The sequence below is a fragment of the Zea mays genome, chromosome 8 (assembly GCF_902167145.1).
Source record: "Zea mays cultivar B73 chromosome 8, Zm-B73-REFERENCE-NAM-5.0, whole genome shotgun sequence".
Classification (NCBI taxonomy): Eukaryota; Viridiplantae; Streptophyta; class Magnoliopsida; order Poales; family Poaceae; genus Zea; species Zea mays.
In genome coordinates this window covers 134,947,626-134,961,312 of record NC_050103.1, presented here as the reverse complement: position 1 = coordinate 134,961,312, position 13,687 = coordinate 134,947,626, and the positions used below count along the sequence as shown (strand labels likewise).

Below are 13,687 nucleotides of genomic sequence, written 5' to 3'. Positions count from 1 at the left end.
TAAGTCGGCAATGACTTAAGGCGGTGCGACATGCTCACGCTCACTTAACTCGGGGTGACCACTATACCCTACTAACGGAGCAGTCGGTTTAAGTCGGTAATGACTTAAATCGGCACAGTACACTCGCGTCTACTTAATCCAACACGAGCACGTTTGCCATTACTCATCTTAGGGCGACCTCTATGCCCCGCGAAATACGAAGAAATTTCAAAACCATCATACTGCATTTACTTCTGCGGTTATAGATACGGTTGTATTCTAACAACGGAAAAACAATAACGGCATTCAGTACTGAAAAATGTTTTCTGACAGAATATCCGAGCACACTAACCACGTATACAAAACATTCAGTGTTTCTATTTGGTAATGTTCTTCTCAGGAGCGACCGACGAAGAGGGACGAGTCGAGGAATCAGGAGCGGCATTCACATCTGCCAATATGTCGTCAGGAACAACCACGCCGGGTCTCCTCATCAGGATCCGCCCCGCGCGAATAGCTTTGTCCATAGCTTTGTCGCGCTGGGCCCTCAGAGTAGCAGAAGTCTCTTCAGCAGCCTTGACAGCCAACCAAGCAGTTTCTAGCTCCTGGACGACTGATTTCTTGGAAGCACGCAGATCCTTGATGATAATATACTTGTTCGACACCACTTGCCTGAGGCGAATCATATCATCCAAGGACTCTTGCAGCTTATAACGATGATTATCCAAATCTTCCATGGTGAAGTGATGACTCCTCTCCAGGATGGTCAACGAGTTAGTGGCGTCACGGTATAGCTTGTCAAGGTTGTTGCGAGAAGTGGCAAGAGCACGTTTTTCCTCCTGCAGACAAGAATCAGTTTCTCCAACGTCATGCAAGCACTATGAACACAGCAGGCAAAGCCAAGTGAAGCTCAATTCACTGGTCACCTTTTCAGAGTCGAGCTGAGCATGGAGGGTGGAGTTCAGCGTGTTGGCATCATTCAGAGAAGCAGAAACCCGAGCCAATTCAGTCTGACCTTGAGAGTATTTTTCTTCAAGATCAGAGTACCGCCAAGCCATATCTGTCAAGAAACAGTCAAGCAAGGGTGTTCAGCTAAAAAGCAGATTGGTCAAGTATCCAAAGAAGAAATAAAGGGCACTAACCAGCATTTTCCATCTCCAAATCAGATACCCGCCGCTGAAGCAGCACTGGATTCCAATGTGTCAGAGATAGAGCTCTTTCCAGAACAGAAGCACCCTGCGATTTCAGCTGACCAGCCATTTCGTCAACCAATGTCTGACGATAAAAACAAATGAGTGTAAGAACAATATCACACCCTAGATACAGTCAGATCAGGAAAAACCAAGTTACCTGGAGGTTAGAGAAGAACGAAGGAACTCCCAAGTCGTGGGAAGTTAATTGATGGCTCGATGAAGGATCACCAACCGGAACAACCCGCAATGCTTCAGTGGGGACCAAATCAGTGTCATCAGCAGAAGTCAAAACTCTGTCATCAGGAGCGCTGGCCTCTAAGGCGACTTCCTGACCCGAAGCTTGAGCTACTGCTATGCAACCAGAATGCGGAGGAGAAGACCCTACGTGAACATCCATGGAAGTGTGAGAGGGAGAACCAACTCGGACACCCTCGGGGGCTGGGTCATAGCTCGCGCTACCCATCCGAGCCGGATCATCCCCAGCAACACCCTCGGGGGCTGGGTAAGGGCTAGCGCCATCCTTGAGGGCTGAGCTCTCTGTAACAGCCACCTCTAAGGCTGAAGGACCTTCACCCACTTCCATGGGAGCAGAACAATCCAGACCAGCCTCCTGACCCTTAAGACCACGCTCCAAGGTCGATGAGGCACGGGACGCCGCTCGAGATAACTCCAACCCGGCATCAGGCACATCAGCACAAATATCCATCATCCCACCATCTGCCGGTTCCGACAACAGATCCTCTGGGACCATATCTTCGAGAGTCTGATCAAAATTTGCCAGAGACAATTCTTGCAGACCAATCAGGGCAGACAAAGCTGGAGAAGGAACACCACTACTTTCCCTGCTAGCTATGTAGCGCCGGCTATTCTTCCGAATTAGAGGGACTTCATTCTCCTCTTCCTCATCTTCATCAACAATGCGGACGGTACACCCATTGGGATCAGCTGTGGCCAGATTACACCCATTGGGTTCAGCATCATCAAGGTCACACCCATTAGGATCAGCATCAGTCGGGTCACACCCATTGGGATCAGCTTCAGCAAAAACTGGCACCGACACTTCCTCAGCAACAGGAGCAGAAGGACCAGCATCCTGATCCAAGCATGACACTCGGCGAATACGTCTCTTTTTCTTTTTCTTCCCCTCAGAAGGAGAAGTTGGTTGAGTGGCTCAGCGAGGATGCTTCAGGCGAACACTATCAGACCTCTGAATATCCAAAGCTTTGCCAGCCTCTGGGATGGGTGCTACAGCCAGTGTTTCAGCAGGGGCTGCATCAGAGGAATCTTCAGCCAACATATCCAGCATGGCACTTATCTCTGCATCACTTGGATTCAAAGGTACCTTGAAATGAACCTGCCTCTCGTCGTCAGGGATTTCACCAAGTGAGGCAACCAAAGCACTAACCTCTTCGGGAGAGGGTCGCACTCTAAGGCCCAAACCGCTATCACCAACAGGAGGATTTGACACAAAACCGGTAAAAGTCTTGGAAGGAGGCAGATTCCAGGCTGAGTATGCAACAGGAGCACCAATGTTCGACACCTTGCCTCTGAGTATCATCTCAAGCCGGCTGACCAAATCCACAGCACGAATTCTTCTGTTGGTAACCCGGGTCGAATCAGCGAGGCCTCGATACAAATAAGTCGGGTATGCTCTGTCCTTTAGTGGATGAATGTTCTTGAAAATGAAATCGGCAATCACAGCTTCTGCAGTCAGACCCCTCTCTTTCAACAATCCAACCTCAGCAAGCAGAGCCCCTGCCTCAGCCACCTCTAGGTCTATGGGGGATTCTGTCCAGCTCGGAGTGCGAACATCTGGCTGTCTCCCTGACCGTGGGGGGAGGGAATTCCCGTGATTCTCCACGATAAACCATTCCAGGCGCCATCCTTTAATGTTGTCCTTGAGTGGGATGTCGAGGTAGTCGGCCTTCCTCCCACGGCGCATCTCCAAACTCGCGCCCCCCACAAGCTGGTGCTGCCCTTCGGCCATCCCAGGCCGGCAGTGGTACAAGTACTTCCATAGGCCGAAGTGTGGCAGAATACCAAGGAAAGCTTCGCACAAGTGAACAAAAACGGAAACTTGCAGAATGGAATTGGGATTCAGATGGGTCAGATTCAAGTGATAGAAATCAAGGAGACCGCGGAAGAAAGGAGAAATGGGAAGAGCAAGGTCGCGGATGAGAAAAGGAACGTAAATGACGGATTCGTGGGTGTCTTCTGTCGGAACAGTGACCCCGCGGCAGATCCGCCAAGAACAGAGCTCCTTCGGAGGAAGAACTCCGATGGATACGAGATGGAAAAGGTCGGATTCAGAGACGACAGACATGTGGTTACCTGCGAAAGGCAACTGACTGTTGGGATCGATAGGAGGAATGATTGCGACAGACGAACTCTGGGCTTTCCGCTTGGGCGCCATCTCAACCTTGCTAGCGAACAGAGCGGAGGCAGTATTGCAAGAGAGCAGAGAAGGCCTGGATGCAGAAAAGCAAAACTAGGGCACAGAATGCAGAGGCATGCGATAGTGCAGTACATATGGGGTTTTCCCGGGCCAGACGCCGTTTCTAAAAAGCGCCAAGTCATCACCCAGCTGTTATTTCTAAAACGCTGGCATGCCATGTCATCACTCGGCCGTTATTTCCAAAACGGCCGACGCGGCCCAATTTAACTCAGTTGTTATTTCTAAAAACTTTGACGTTACCAGACTTCACTCGGCCATTGTTTCCAAAGCGCCCGACGTGGCCCGTTATCACTCGGCTGTTACTTCTAAAACGCCGACGTCGCCAGCAGTCACTCGGCTGTTATTCCTAAAGCAGTGACTTGGCTCCAAAGGATTCGGCTGTTACCTCTAAAACGCTGACATCACCAGTAACCGCTCGGTCGTTATTTCTAAAACACCAACGTGGCCCGCTATCACTCGGCTATCACTTCTAAAAGCGTCGACATCGCCAATAATCACTCGGCTGTCATCCCTAAAACGACAACGTGACTCCAAAAGACTCGGCCGCTACCACTAAAGCGCTGACATCGCGAAGAAGACAGCCTGAAGCACGACTCAACAATTCTGAGTTGCTACTCAAGCATTACATTCAGAAACAACATCTGCATTAAGCATTAATACGATCAACGATCGACAGAAAGGCAAAATGGTGCACACAGAATGGGGCAAAATCATTCTTCATTATAAAAGGGAAGCACTACCGAACTTACAAATCAACTCATTATGAGTTGATGTCCTCCCCATTACTACATCATATTTCACTACACTATACTACTAGCTACTACTACATTATTTCACTAATACTACCTCTACTACTAATCTATACTAACATTTAAAACCAGTGGCATCTAGCCACTGGCCCTGTTGCTGCCCTTGCTGCTGCCCTTGTTGCTGCCCCTGTTGCTGCCCTTGCTGCCATTGCCGCCGTCGCCGCTGCCACCTTTGCCGCCACCGTCACCGCCGTTGCCGTCGCCTTCGCCGCCGTCACCATCGCCTCCGTCGTCGTCGCCATCACTGCCATCACCGCCGACGCCCTCCTCGAACGAGTCCGAGGAGTTCTCCTCGTTCGAGGAGTACTCCAACTCATCCGAGCCCTCGAGCCCGGTGCGCTCAGCGGCGAACCCCTAGGAGTCGTTTGAGTCATCAGACGACGTCGAGGGAGAGGCATGGACCGGTGAGCCCTCGGACTCGGAGGAGAACTCCTCCTCCGAGTACTCCGAGTCGCCGAAGTCCTCCGAGGGAGGAGTCGGCTCACGCTTCCGTTTGTCGTCGGAGTGATGCGAAGAACTACCACCCTTCTTGCTCTTGCCCATGGTGGAGTAGAAGGAAAGAGAAGAAAGTAAACAGTGAGCAGCGGTAAGAGATGTGAAAATGTCGGAGAAGCAAGAACACTATTTATAGAAGAAGAAGGCAACCGCTCACCTCCTACCACGGCCACCGAACAGTCGCAAAAATTCAATATGCAATTCAAACCGTCTGGAGACACGTCAGGCGGCTGACGTCGTTTCACGTAACACGACACCCATTGGGATTTCAGTCAATTGCTTGGGCGATATGATTACAACCGCGGTCACATCAAGTTACTACTCAGAAGCAGTTTGTTAAACGCTCAGTGCACCAAGCCGTCCCTTGCCTACACCCATTGGGGGGGACGTCCAGGAATTTTCAATAGATTTTCTCAAGCAGTCACATCCATACAGTATACGCAATGAATACCTCAAGACAGAAGGAGGATATCAACAGATATCAGAGTAAAGCCAAATATAGCCGATGAGGTACAAGTCTAATCGACAGAAGCATTAAAGCATGAAGTAATATGAAGACTAGCCAAAGGCCATCTATCGAACGTCCAATCAGTCGCAGATCAAATAAATTGCCAGACCTAGCAAGATATGGACGGATCGCGTACTTGGCTTCAAAGAAAAAAATGTATGCTGACCTCTAAAGCATAACGTTAATGATATAATGCTGATCTCTAAGGCATTCGACAAAAGAAAAGGATGATTTCTGAAAACAGCAGGAAACGAAGACCTTCGAGTGGATTATTTTCAAAAATCCACTCAAAGCTCGGGGGCTACACCCATTGGGTGCACCTGCGGTGCACCCAATGAATAATCATCCCCGAAAGACAAAATGCTGACCTCTAAAGCATACGGCAAAACTAAGGCAAGGCTGACCTCTGAAAAAGCACAGGTGGAAGATAAAAGTAATTTCTTAGAAGACTTGAAATGAAGACCTTCGAGTGGATTATCTGCAAAAATCCACTCGAAGCTCGGGGGCTACACCCATTGGGTGCACCTTCGGTGCACCCAATGAACTTCAAAGTTCTACAGTGCAAAATGCTGACCTCTGAAGCATGAACCTAAGACAAAACACCAAATTCCGAGGAATAATAGCGGAAGAAGACAGTAAAAGATCGTTTTTATCGGATCACTCTGAGTTCAGAAGTAGTGACCCGGCAGGCTTATTTCCAAGGCATTTCTTGTTAAAATCAAAAACTACAAGCTGGACCTTGGATCTTTGGGCCGGTTATTTCAAAATCAACCCAAATATCGGGGGCTTGTGGGGGACGGATATCCCCCGGGTCCACCAGAAGGACAAGATGCCTCGCGAGGGGCCCGTGGGCCCAATAATCCGCAAGGTCATCCCTTCGTGGGCCTGGGGAGGAACGCCCAATAAAGCGGATCGACGCAAGGCTGGATCGACGCAAGCCCAGACGGCCTGATGAATTCGAGCGGTGATCACAACAGTGACCCGACCTTCCCGCGCAGGGGCCACGTACATCGGAACTGAGCGAGGATGGGTCGGCTAAATTATAGGAAGATAGACTCAGTCATTTCACTATTATCTAGGCACCCGTTATTATCATATCCACATGTAATGCCCACGGTCGAGTATATAAGGCCTAGGGGGCACCCCTTCAAGACGATCGACCTCATATTACTTAGCCATCCACACCGGCTCTCTACGTTTCCAATACTAGAGAACCTCCTTGTAACCCACCACATAAAGTACTCACACCAGGACGTAGGGTGTTACGCATCTCAAAGCGGCCCGAACCTGTACACAACTGTCCACTGTCTCTCGTGCATTTAGCACGAACCATCGAGCTACAGTCGATAACACCGTCCTACTCCAAAAAGCACCTTGAGGGGCAACCCCGGGTGCGCGGTCGGACCCAAAACACCGACACAAGGATCACCACACAATTGGTGTCTCTTGCTTTGATTACAAGTCACTTGAAGAATAAGGATGGGAAGGAAGAAAGCACGATTGCAAAAGCCAAGCGACAAGAGCGACAAATAACACACGGATCACTCTCTCTCTCTCTCTCAAGTCACTAATTACTAATGATCACTTGTCTCAATTGTGGAACTTGGAGAGATTGGAGGCTTTAATTGTGTCTTGGAATGGATTGCTTGCTCTTGTATTGAATGTAGAAGATTGGAATGCTTGGATGAAGTGAATGGAGGTGGTTGGGGTTGTATTTATAGCCTCCAACCACTTCTTAGCCGTTGCTCCAATTCTGCCAACCGCGGACGGTCCGCGCCCCTGGTCCGGACGTTCCGCCCCTGCACATCAACGGCTGAAAACGCAACGGTCAGCAGTAACGGCTATATCAACGACTATTTTGCATTTAATGCGTCATCAGATGTCAGATAAAGTCAGTCGCGGACGGTCCGGTCGTGCACCCCGAACGGTCCGTGAGGACGCTATAATTCATTTTACCGAACCCGTCACCTTCAGGTTTTTCGGTTCCTCACCTACCGGACGGTCCACGCCTGAGGTCGGACGGTCCGCGCGTGGTCTCGGACAGTGCTTGCTTTTCCTCCGGACGGTCCGTAGCTTGAATTTTTGCATTGCTTCTGTCCGAAGGTCATCCTGGTGTCGCGGACGGTCCGCCGCAAGGGCCCGGACGGTCCGCGCTTAGTCTGTTTTCCAAAAAGCTTCTCTTGTCTGGAATAATCTACGATATTCCGGACAGTCGACTTAGAATATTTGTAGATGAACTTATGCACCTGTGAAATGATTTACTAGGCAAACTAATTAGTCCACAAGGTTTGTGATGGTCGTCAAACACCAAAATATATTATAGGAAATGTTGAGACTATTTCCCTTTCAGCAGATTCCATGCCGGAATCCATAGCTGCAAACGCTAGGGTTACAGAAGAAGATACGAGATCTCACCAGCGTCGGAGGCGCGGGAATGGCCCTCGGCGCAGGATCCGCCCCGGGCGGAACTAAATCAGCAGGGAAGGGCGAGAGCTGTTGAAGGGCAGGGCAGGCACCGAAGTGCACGACAAACAGAGCCGAGAGAGCCAGGAGAAATGAGGAAGACGACAGCCACGGAAGGGAGAATGGACGACGCTCGAAAACGGCGGCCAGGGAATTAACGGAGCGAGGGCACGACCGGCACAGGAAAAAGGCTAATGACCATCAATGCAGCGCGATGCCATTTTTCCAAAACGGACGAGATTATAATGCCACGGATTCAACTGCGACGATCGCGGTGCCAATAATCTGAAGCCCGCCGAAGGGAGTGCCACGGTTGCAAAATTCTCATCTGCATCAGGTTCATTTACATGTCTTTTTTTTAGAATCACAACTATCATTAAGATATTTTGCAATCCAATGTGAAAGTGTAGCCAATACATCAAAAGTTCAAAACTGCTGGAACAGATGACAGAGGTTGTCAGGAAGAAGATCGACAGTTTAGCAAGCGTTAGTTGCTTCAATACTGACAGTAACTTCACACACAATTATGTCTCGTGGGCGCATGGCATAAGTGTACCAAAACTATATGTTGCAAACGACAGTCATCTCAGGTCTCCAGCACACAAAAACCATCACATCACTTATTCTAAATACATCAAAATAAACAAACTCCATACATGGACTAATGAAAAATCGTATTAACACCACGTCCAGCATTTGATATACGGTTGAAAGAAGTGGTACAACTAGTCTTCCATTACAACTGTGACATTCTATACTATGTGGAAAAAATGGGGAAAGAATAGAGAAGCAAAAACAAGTTAGATGCCTTGACATTTTCCAGAGCATGCCCTTTTATGCCATTGCAGTGTTCTTTTCTTCCTCAAGCTGTTTTAGCTCTACCAACCTTTCTGCCCATGCCCGATCTCTTGCCACAGCAGCCATCTCCCTTTCTGTCCGTTCTGCCTCCTTTCTCTTAACAGCGGCAGAATACTGTGCTCTGCGCTTCTCCTTCTCAGCCTGCACGAGTTAACACATGCATTTAAGCATTTGAGTAAGAAACTAAGGGCGACACATCAACTCTAACTGAAAATATAGAGCTCCGACCCAGGTAACACAACTCAGGCGCATCGACTGACTTGTTTAGATCCGTACTTCAGTTTACTTTTGTATTTCTATGCCAGACTTGGGTTATTCACTGGGGTCCAGGAAAATGAACAGATTATAAAACAGTGAATCAAATAATATATCATTACATTATTAACAGTAATGGCTATAGAGAATGCAGAGAGTATTCACCGTGATGAAGTCGTCCCGCTGCTTGATCCGCTTCCTGTCCTTCCTCCCTCGCACTCGCACGCTCCCTTGGTTTGGCTGGCTAGCTGGTACGGGCTCGTCAGGCTCGCACTTCACCCGGTAGGGTGGGCCTAGAGACGAACAGCGACATGAACATCAGTTACACAACCGAAGAAACAGACGAACGGTTCTTCTAAACACTACACTTAACCCATCAAAACCTCACAGAGTCACAGAAACTCTACAAAATAAACTGCAGAACACCGCGACACTTCGATCGAGCCTCGAAATTCAAATGAGTGGGGGTGGGATGGTGTACCATCCGGACTCTGTGATATGTGTGGTCTGCCTCAACTCTGAAGACGGTGTGCAAGTGTAGGTAAATGAAGTCTGAACTTCTGAAGATTTTGATGAGCAGGCTGATTGGGCCATATTAGTTGTGGACCGGAATACCGGTGTGTCGGAATTGTGTATTCATATAAGTACTACGACATGTACTCGAACAGCAGAAAGCAAATATTCTAGACTTTTGTTACGAAGCAAAGCATCTCACCGGAGTTGCTTCTCGGCGTCCTTCTCGCGAGCTCACGCCCGGCGACGCCGCGCCTGGGGCCAAGGGATGGCTAGAAACGAGAGGCTGGAGAAACCCTCCCCCTCCGCACCTTCGGCGCGCAAGCTGGCCCTCTTCCGGCGGTCGGCGAAGCCCGGCCGGCGCTTCGCGAACCGGGACTCCGTGAGCCCGCCGAAGAGGGTGGCCCCCATGGACGGTGCCTGCGAGTCGGTGGCGGCGGCGGAGGAGGAGAAGAAGGGGCGGAGCCCGATCGGGTCCAGGAACCGAAGGTGAGCCGGGGGGGGTGAGGAAGTGGGTGCGGGGCGCGACGGGGGAGAACCGCCGCCGGAAGCGCTCGGAGTAGCGCCATTGGAGAAGGTTCTAGAAGGTCGCTGCCCTCTGCCCTGGCGGACTAGGGTTTTGCCAGCAGGGAACTAGGGATGGCTGTGCCGTGTGCGCACGGCCGGGGCAATGCAGGGGCGGCGCTGCGTGCGTTTGTGCACGTAGGAGTTGCGTATTTTCCAACTATGCGCAAACGGTTGATCGTAGGCGCACTCCAAGATAAGAGAACACTAGTCGAATGCCCGTGCGTTGCGACGGCTAACAACAATACCCACGTAAACTATCCACCAAAAAAATCTCAAGATTTTTTATTGATTATCCCCGCTCTCCGTATAATATTTTTTGATTTAGCTAACTGTTGTTATTGTTTACTTCATCCAATGTGTCTTGGTACAACACGACCAATGAAGTGAGTGATTAGAAGAAAGTTCACAACGACTGACTAAACGAACAGAGATTATATAATAACATAATTCCACCATACAAAGACCAAATAAGAGAAAGTTTGTGAGCTCAAGTTCTAAAATAAGTCATATGAACTCAAACTTATAAAAAAATAGATCAAAATATGGAGTGGTTGCTAAAGTCAGGCATCAATAAAAACTGGATGTGCTCTATATAAATTATGCTACTTCGTCCAACTCGGTGTCATTCCTCAGTGACTCAATCAAAGCTAGAACCGCAGATGACTCAAGCATCCAACCTAAGCTTTTCGGGTGTGTTGAGAGGTTGAACAATACCATGACTGTGTCTTTTTGTCCCTGGGTGTCCCTTTGGTCATCATAGACGCAAGCTCCTCCACAGCCCCTGGCTCATTCATTATTTTTTTTCTTATAATCATGGACTATAGATAAACTGAATAGCATAGTTGTAGCATTCTCCTTGGCCTCTGTTGCTAAATCATTCTTCAACACACTGACGATAAAATGGAGTAATCATCTTGTTCCATAATCTGTCTTTGTTCGGCTCAAAGATTGATAGATTGAGCAAAGCAGACACTGTGTTCTCCTACGCCATCCAATCGGATGACAGCAGCAGCCTGCATAGCAATGGTATCGCGCCCAACTCAGCAAGGAACATCCGATTTTGCTTCTCAGTCTTTGCCAGCAACCGGATTTCCCTAGCTATGACTGGCTTTGCATGCATTATCGGATCCCTCCATCAGCGTCTTCACCAAAATCCTTGTTGTGGCTTTGTTTGCCTCAATTGATGCCTTGCTGCTGCACGACGTTTCAATCATCCTTTTCGTTGCTCTCATGCAAATCAAATAAAAATTAGGACTAATTTTTTTGTAAAGGGAAGCACATAGATAGAATGGGACATCTTGGTTATTTTCTCTGTAGAGGGCGATGTGGCCCTTTTATCTCTTATTCCTATGAAGTTTGCATCATCTAAAGTTTGAAACCTCTTACGACGTTTTTAGATTGGGTAATAGCTAACTCTTTTGTGGCAGTCCGAGTATGCATTGGTTTTGTTGTCTTAATATCTAAAATGATTTATTGTAAACACAGTTGAACATGAAAATTAGCAAATCAATAATGGTAGAGAGATAGATGCATTCAAGCATTCTTTCTTTCTTTTATTCAGATTGGCATACGTGTATTTTTTTTTGAAAAGCATGGAGGACCATACCAACAGTATTAAACTTAGTTATTTGTTGATATATGAAAATATCAAAGGTCAAACTAACCGAAGCATAACAAAAACAAACAAATGGAACCCATTTTGGTACAAAGGTTGGCCTTCTTAAGGTTAAGTGCAATGGAAACTTTCTTGACACCATGATTATTTGTGACAAAGAATAGGACGCACTTATTTCTTGAAGTGGGTCTCGATGTGTTTGCAAATAGTTGGATCACAGAGTCACTGCCATTCAGCACCAGTGGAACACCGGGCCCATAAGCACTCCATTCCTTGAATGATTCCCAAAGATCTTCGAGTCATAAAGAAAGTTGTGAATCCATAACAACAACACCTCGTCACATCCTTAGGCTTGTCTGTAGTGGAAAAAAATTGAAGCTAGTCAGCAACACAAAATCAAGCCGGTTCTCTAAAACAGGAATGATATTTCAACCAAAGAATAAAAATTGTCACGAATAAAGAATATAGTAGTACAAACATTATTACTGCATACATGATAAGAAACAAACAACATCATTCAAATCGTGGTTTATTTATTTGACAGAGATCACTTCACATAAATATATAATCTAGAGAGTAGAGACAACAACAGATATGCATACAAGTAATTACATGGGAGTGCAAACACAGTTATAACAAGCAGTCAAGCACAACAATTAAGAATCTGACAATTATGGTAATCTTTGTTTTATACCAAAGGAAGATTTCAGGGTTTTCGATACATAACCAGTAGAGGAATCCAAGGTTGGTAGGTGTGTATGCACTTGTACTCGCTTCATATCCGAATGCCGGCAAAACCAAAAACTTTGACTGCAACCTCCCGCTACTGACGGAATCAGTTATTGTTCATTTTGATCAGATCCAACAGAAGCTAGCACATAGCAGTCAATCACAAAACTTTGACTATAACCTTCCTCGACTGACGGAACTCAATGGCCTCGTAACTCACCACCATACAGCAGATGCTAGCACATATCAATCAATCGCAAAACAATAGCAAACTTGGATTGACATTTCATCGAACACCTAGACTACATGCAGCGACAACATAAAGCAACAAGTGGGATACTCTACCTTGACGTGGTTCTTGTAGTAGCCCATGACAATGGAGCTATTAAAGAAACATGGCCTCGTCGTAGATGGCAGGCGCCACCTGCAGCGGCGTGTCCCCACCGTCGTTGAACGCTCAGGTCTGCGCATGATCCCGGGTTGGCTATGGCTCCTCCACCGCCACAACACGTCCACGGGGTCGTCCTTCCCCACGTCCGCGCCACGTCCGCGCCGCCTAGATCGAGGAGGAGCGAAGGCAGGGAGTAGGCGACGCTAGGGCTAGCAGGTGGGCGCGAAGGTGGAGATGGAGCAGAGGCTGTGGGAGATTGCAAGGGAGGCGTGTGGGTCTAGGCGATGTGTGGCAGTTGGTGGCAGTTGTGGGATGCGTGGGACGGCGGCGACGGCTGCGGGAGAAGAATCTACTCACTTCTAATCAAACTTGCAAATCTCCTCGACAATCCTCCCACACATCTCAGTTAGCAGTGCGGCGACCAGCGACTCAAACAGTGTCACCGTATCTGGAGATCCAAAACAATCAAATCACATCAGGAGCCACGCATCGGAGGAAGAGGGGGAGAGAAGAGGAACTTCATACATATTGGAGCTCAACACGTCACCGGCGCATCGGAGGAAGAGGGGGAGTGTAACACCCGGTTTTAAGGAACAAAGCCGGGTGCATCTCATACATGCGCCAAGAAGACAACATATATAATAACAGAGTGTATAGAGATAAATGTCATAAAACATTAGAGTATTTATTACATAGCGGAAGACTTATTACAAAATAAAAGTGTAAACATAAAACGAACTAAGGATCGTTGGCGCCAATGTCGACTGAGAAACGCCACCTAGATCAGATCGAACTCCTCAGTGTTAGGCGGCTCCTCCTGAACCACCTGATCTTCTCCTGTGGGGGGGGTGTGAGAC

General features: G+C 48.1%; 2 long non-coding RNA genes across 2 annotated transcripts; both read right to left on the bottom strand.

Moving 5' to 3' along the window:
* Nucleotides 1-8,455: 8,455 nt before the first annotated feature.
* Nucleotides 8,456-10,256, bottom strand: LOC103635935 (uncharacterized). The gene is made up of 3 exons (XR_557710.4): nt 9,731-10,256; nt 9,181-9,308; nt 8,456-8,901 (listed from the first exon to the last, which is right to left on the bottom strand). It is a non-coding gene; the product is annotated as an uncharacterized lncRNA (long non-coding RNA).
* A 1,450-nt stretch (nt 10,257-11,706) lies between these two features.
* LOC109941679 (uncharacterized) lies at nt 11,707-13,340 on the bottom strand. The gene is made up of 2 exons (XR_002264410.1): nt 12,785-13,340; nt 11,707-12,066 (listed from the first exon to the last, which is right to left on the bottom strand). It is a non-coding gene; the product is annotated as an uncharacterized lncRNA (long non-coding RNA).
* Nucleotides 13,341-13,687: the final 347 nt, after the last annotated feature.